This window comes from Oncorhynchus gorbuscha, unplaced genomic scaffold (genome assembly GCF_021184085.1).
Source record: "Oncorhynchus gorbuscha isolate QuinsamMale2020 ecotype Even-year unplaced genomic scaffold, OgorEven_v1.0 Un_scaffold_1316, whole genome shotgun sequence".
NCBI classification, from domain to species: Eukaryota; Metazoa; Chordata; class Actinopteri; order Salmoniformes; family Salmonidae; genus Oncorhynchus; species Oncorhynchus gorbuscha.
The window spans coordinates 12,100-17,500 of record NW_025746128.1 but is presented as its reverse complement, the minus strand read 5'-3'; the positions used below and the strand labels follow the sequence as shown (position 1 = coordinate 17,500).

At 50.2% G+C, this 5,401-nt stretch overlaps 1 pseudogene; it reads left to right on the top strand.

The window, feature by feature from the left end:
• The window catches only part of LOC124022287, a 143,518-nt pseudogene extending 138,934 nt beyond the window's left edge, over positions 1 to 4,584 (top strand).
• Positions 4,585 to 5,401: the final 817 nt, after the last annotated feature.

The following is a 5,401-nucleotide window of genomic DNA, read 5'->3' as shown; positions in this document are numbered from 1 at the left end:
AGTGAGGATCTCTGAATGATCCAATGTTGTTGTTAGTGTCTATGGATTCTACAATTACATTGAGCTGATTTCTGACATACTGTTCCTTCTTTTCCGTAGTGTATTTCTGTATTGTTTTAGTGATTCACCATAGTGAAGGCGTAGACTCAGGTTTTCCGGGTCTCTATGTTTTTGGTTGGACAGGTTTCTCAATTTCTTTCTTAGATTGTTGCATTCTTCATCAAACCATTTGTCATTATTGTTCATTTTCTTCGGTTTTCTATTTGAGATTTTTAGATTTGATAGGGAAGCTGAGAGGTCAAATATACTGTTAAGATTTTCTACTGCCAAGTTTACACCTTCACTATTACAGTGGAACGTTTTACCCAGGAAATTGTCTAAAAGGGATTGAATTTGTTGTTGCCTAATTGTTTTTTGGTAGGTTTCCAAACTGCATTCCTTCCATCTATAGCATTTCTTAATGTTACTCAGTTCCTTTGGCTTTGATGCCTCATGGTTGAGTATTGCACTGTTTAAGTAGACTGTGATTTTGCTGTGGTCTGATAGGGGTGTCAGTGGACTGACTGTGAACGCTCTGAGAGACTCTGGGTTGAGGTCAGTGATAAAGTAGTCTACAGTACTACTGCCAAAAGATGAGCTATAGGTGTACCTACCATAGGAGTCCCCTCGAAGCCTACCGTTGACTATGTACATACCCAGCGTGCGACAGAGCTATAGGTGTACCTACCATAGGAGTCCCCTCGAAGCCTACCATTGACTATGTACATACCCAGCGTGCCACAGAGCTATAGGTGTACCTACCATAGGAGTCCCCTCGAAGCCTACCGTTGACTATGTACATACCCAGCGTGCGACAGAGCTATAGGTGTACCTACCATAGGAGTCCCCTCGAAGCCTACCATTGACTATGTACATACCCAGCGTGCCACAGAGCTATAGGTGTACCTACCATAGGAGTCCCCTCGAAGCCTACCATTGACTATGTACATACCCAGGATGTGACAGAGCTGCAGGAGTTGTGACCCGTTTTTATTGGTTATGATGTCATAGTTGTGCCTAGGGGGGCATATGGGGGAGGGGATGCTGTCACCTCCAGGCAGGTGTTTGTCCCCCTGTGTGCTGAGTGTGTCAGGTTCTGACATTTAGGTCTGTCTGTCTGTCTGTCTGTCTGTCTGTCTGTCTGTCTGTCTGTCTGTCTGTCTGTCTGTCTGTCTGTCTGTCTGTCTGTCTGTCTGTCTGTCTGTCTGTCTGTCTGTCTGTCTGTCTGTCTGTCTGTCTGTCTGTCTGTCTGTCTGTCTGTCTGTCTGTCTGTCTGTCTGTCTGTCTGTCTGTCTGTCTGTCTGTCTGTCTGTCTCTTCCCTTCCTCCCTCCCTCCCTCCCTCCCTCCCTCCCTCCCTGCCTCCCTCCCTCCCTCCCTCCCTCCCTAAAACAACAGTAAATAAAACCCCATTCATTCTAGTCTGTTGTCGACACCAAGCAGTGGTGAATGATGGGCGTTCTGACCCCAAACAACGTACTGAATGAACCTGTAATAGATTCCTGAGCGGGCTCGTCTAATTGGTCGGTTGGGGGTATAATGGTGTTCCAGAGTGCTGTTTCATCCTTTTACAGATTAGCATGCGGCTAAGTGGAGGAAGTAGCTCTTTATATGCTAATGAGGGTGTAATGTATGCACATACCCATACTGCACTGGGAGGGGATGAGAGGACTACCCATACTGGGAGGGGATGAGAGGACTACCCATACTGCACTGGGAGGGGATGAGAGGACTCAGGGTGGTCTAGGACTACCCATACTGCACTCAGAGGGGATGAGAGGACTCAGGGTGGGCTAGAACTACCCATACTGCACTGGGAGGGGATGAGAGGACTACCCATACTGCACTGGGAGGGGATGAGAGGACTACCCATACTGCACTGGGAGGGGATGAGAGGACTACCCATACTGCACTGGGAGGGGATGAGAGGACTACCCATACTGCACTCAGAGGGGATGAGAGGACTCAGGGTGGGCTAGGACTACCCATACTGCACTGGGAGGGGATGAGAGGACTCAGGGTGGGCTAGAACTACCCATACTGCACTGGGAGGGGATGAGAGGACTCAGGGTGGGCTAGGACTACCCATACTGCACTGGGAGGGGATGAGAGGACTCAGGGTGGGCTAGGACTACCCATACTGCACTGGGAGGGGATGAGAGGACTCAGGGTGGGCTAGAACTACCCATACTGCACTGGGAGGGGATGAGAGGACTACCCATACTGCACTCAGAGGGGATGAGAGGACTCAGGGTGGGCTAGGACTACCCATACTGCACTGGGAGGGGATGAGAGGACTCAGGGTGGGCTACGACTACCCATACTGCACTGGGAGGGGATGAGAGGACTACCCATACTGCACTCAGAGGGGATGAGAGGACTACCCATACTGCACTCAGAGGGGATGAGAGGACTCAGGGTGGGCTAGAACTACCCATACTGCACTGTGAGGGGATGAGAGGACTCGGGGTTGGCTAGGACTACCCATACTGCACTGGGAGGGGATGAGAGGACTCAGGGTGGGCTAGGACTACCCATACTGCACTGGGAGGGGGTGAGAGTGAGGGGTTAGCTGGGAAGAATCTTTAAAACTGTGGTGTTTAGTCTGAATGAATATATGCTACAAGTATGTGGACACCTGCTCATCTAACATCTCATTACAAAATCATGGCATTAATATGGTCCTTCGCTGCTATAACAGCCTCCAGTCTTCTGGGAAGGCTTTCCTCTAGATGTTGGAACATTGCTGCTATAACAGCCCCCACTCTTCTGGGAAGGATTTCCTCTAGATGTTGGAACATTGCTGCTATAAGAGCCTCCAGTCTTCTGGGAAGGCTTTCCTCTAGATGTTGGAACATTGCTGCTATAACAGCCCCCACTCTTCTGGGAAGGATTTCCTCTAGATGTTGGAACATTGCTGCTATAACAGCCTCCACTCTTCTGGGAAGGCTTTCCACTAGATGTTGGAACATTGCTGCTATAACAGCCCCCACTCTTCTGGGAATGATTTCCACTAGATGTTGGAACATTGCTGCTATAACAGCCTCCAGTCTTCTGGGAAGGATTTCCTCTAGATGTTGGAACATTGCTGCTATAAGAGCCTCCAGTCTTCTGGGAAGGATTTCCTCTAGATGTTGGAACATTGCTGCTATAACAGCCTCCACTCTTCTGGGAAGGCTTTCCACTAGATGATGGAACATTGCTGCTATAACAGCCTCCACTCTTCTGGGAAGGATTTCCTCTAGATGTTGGAACATTGCTGCTATAAGAGCCTCCAGTCTTCTGGGAAGGATTTCCACTAGATGTTGGAACATTGCTGCTATAACAGCCTCCACTCTTCTGGGAAGGATTTCCTCTAGATGTTGGAACATTGCTGCTATAAGAGCCTCCAGTCTTCTGGGAAGGATTTCCTCTAGATGTTGGAACATTGCTGCTATAACAGCCTCCAGTCTTCTGGGAAGGATTTCCACTAGATGTTGGAACATTGCTGCTATAACAGCCTCCAGTCTTCTGGGAAGGCTTTCCTCTAGATGTTGGAACATTGCTGCTATAACAGCCTCCACTGGGTTCTGTGCAGGCCAGTCAAGTTCTTCCACACCGATTTCGACAAACCATTTCTGTATGGATTTTTACGCGCTTCAGCACTCAGCGGTCCCTTTCTGTGAGCTTGTGCGGCCTACCACTTCGCGGTTGAGCCATTGTTGCTCCTAGACATTTCTACTTCACAATAACAGCACTTACAGTTGACCGGGGCAATTCTAGCAGGGCAGAAATTTGACGAACTGACTTGTTGGAAAGGTGGCATCCTATGACGGTGCCACGTTGAAAGTCACTCGAGCTCTTCAGTAAGGCCATTCTACTGCCAATGTTTGTCTATGGAGATTGCATGGCGGTGTGCTCAATTGTATACACCTGTCAGCAACTGGTGTGGCTGAAATTGCCGAATCCACTCATTTGAAGGGGTGTCCACACACTGCTGTATATATAGTGTATCCTGCTGTGTCTGTTTACACGGGGTTCCTGGGATAATCATTTACACGGGGTTCCTGGGATAATCATTTACACGGGGTTCCTGGGATAATCATTTACACGGATAATTCATCTGTCATTATATTGTAGGTTTTAAAGTAGCTGGTTACTTCTGTCTTCAGTTGAATTCTCTGTGAAAAGCGCCACACCAGCGTTTACTCGTTGATTTCATTTGATTGCCTGACCAGCTGATTGATTGATTATCCCACCAATAAAAACTCACTGATCTCCCTCCCTCCCTCTCTCTTTAGGAACAAGGTGTGGTGGGAATGTCGCGGCAGCCCGGTGCCGTCCCTCCCCCTCACCCTGCCGGGGGTGTGGCCTCGGGTGCGGGGCCCAATCAGGGTGCAGGGGCCCCTCCCGGTTACCTGGGCAACCAGCAGCAGGCGGCCATTATGAAACAGATGATGGTGATGGAGCAGGAGAAGAGAGTTCAGCTCCACATGATGGAACAACAGAAACAACAGCTACTGAGAGAACAGAGACAGCAGCAACAACAGATACTATTGGCTGAACAGGTGAGAGGAGGGAGGAGACAGAACAGAGACAGCAGCAACAACAGATACTATTGGCTGAACAGGTGAGAGGAGGGAGGAGACAGAACAGAGACAGCAGCAACAACAGATACTATTGGCTGAACAGGTGAGAGGAGGGAGGGGACAGAACAGAGACAGCAGCAACAACAGATACTATTGGCTGAACAGGTGAGAGGAGGGAGGAGACAGAACAGAGACAGCAGCAACAACAGATACTATTGGCTGAACAGGTGAGAGGAGGGAGGAGACAGAACAGAGACAGCAGCAACAACAGATACTATTGGCTGAACAGGTGAGAGGAGGGAGGAGACAGAACAGAGACAGCAGCAACAACAGATACTATTGGCTGAACAGGTGAGAGGAGGGAGGGGACAGAACAGAGACAGCAGCAACAACAGATACTATTGGCTGAACAGGTGAGAGGAGACAGAGGAGGGAGGGAGGGAGGGAGGGAGGGAGGGAGGGAGGGAGGGAGGGAGGGAGGGAGGGAGGGAGGGAGGGAGGGAGGGAGGGGAAGGGACAGAACAGAGAGGAGGGAGGGATGGAGAGGAAGGGACAGAACAGAGAGGAGGGAGGGAGGGAGAGGAAGGGACAGAACAGAGAGGAGGGAGGGAGGGAGGGAGGGAGGGAGGGAGGGAGGGAGGGAGGGAGGGAGGGAGGGAGGGAGGGAGGGAGGGGAAGGGACAGAACAGAGAGGAGGGAGGGAGAGGAAGGGACAGAACAGAGAGGAGGAAGGGACAGAACAGAGAGGAGGGAGGGAGAGGAAGGGAGGGAGGGAGAGGAAGGGACAGAACAGAGA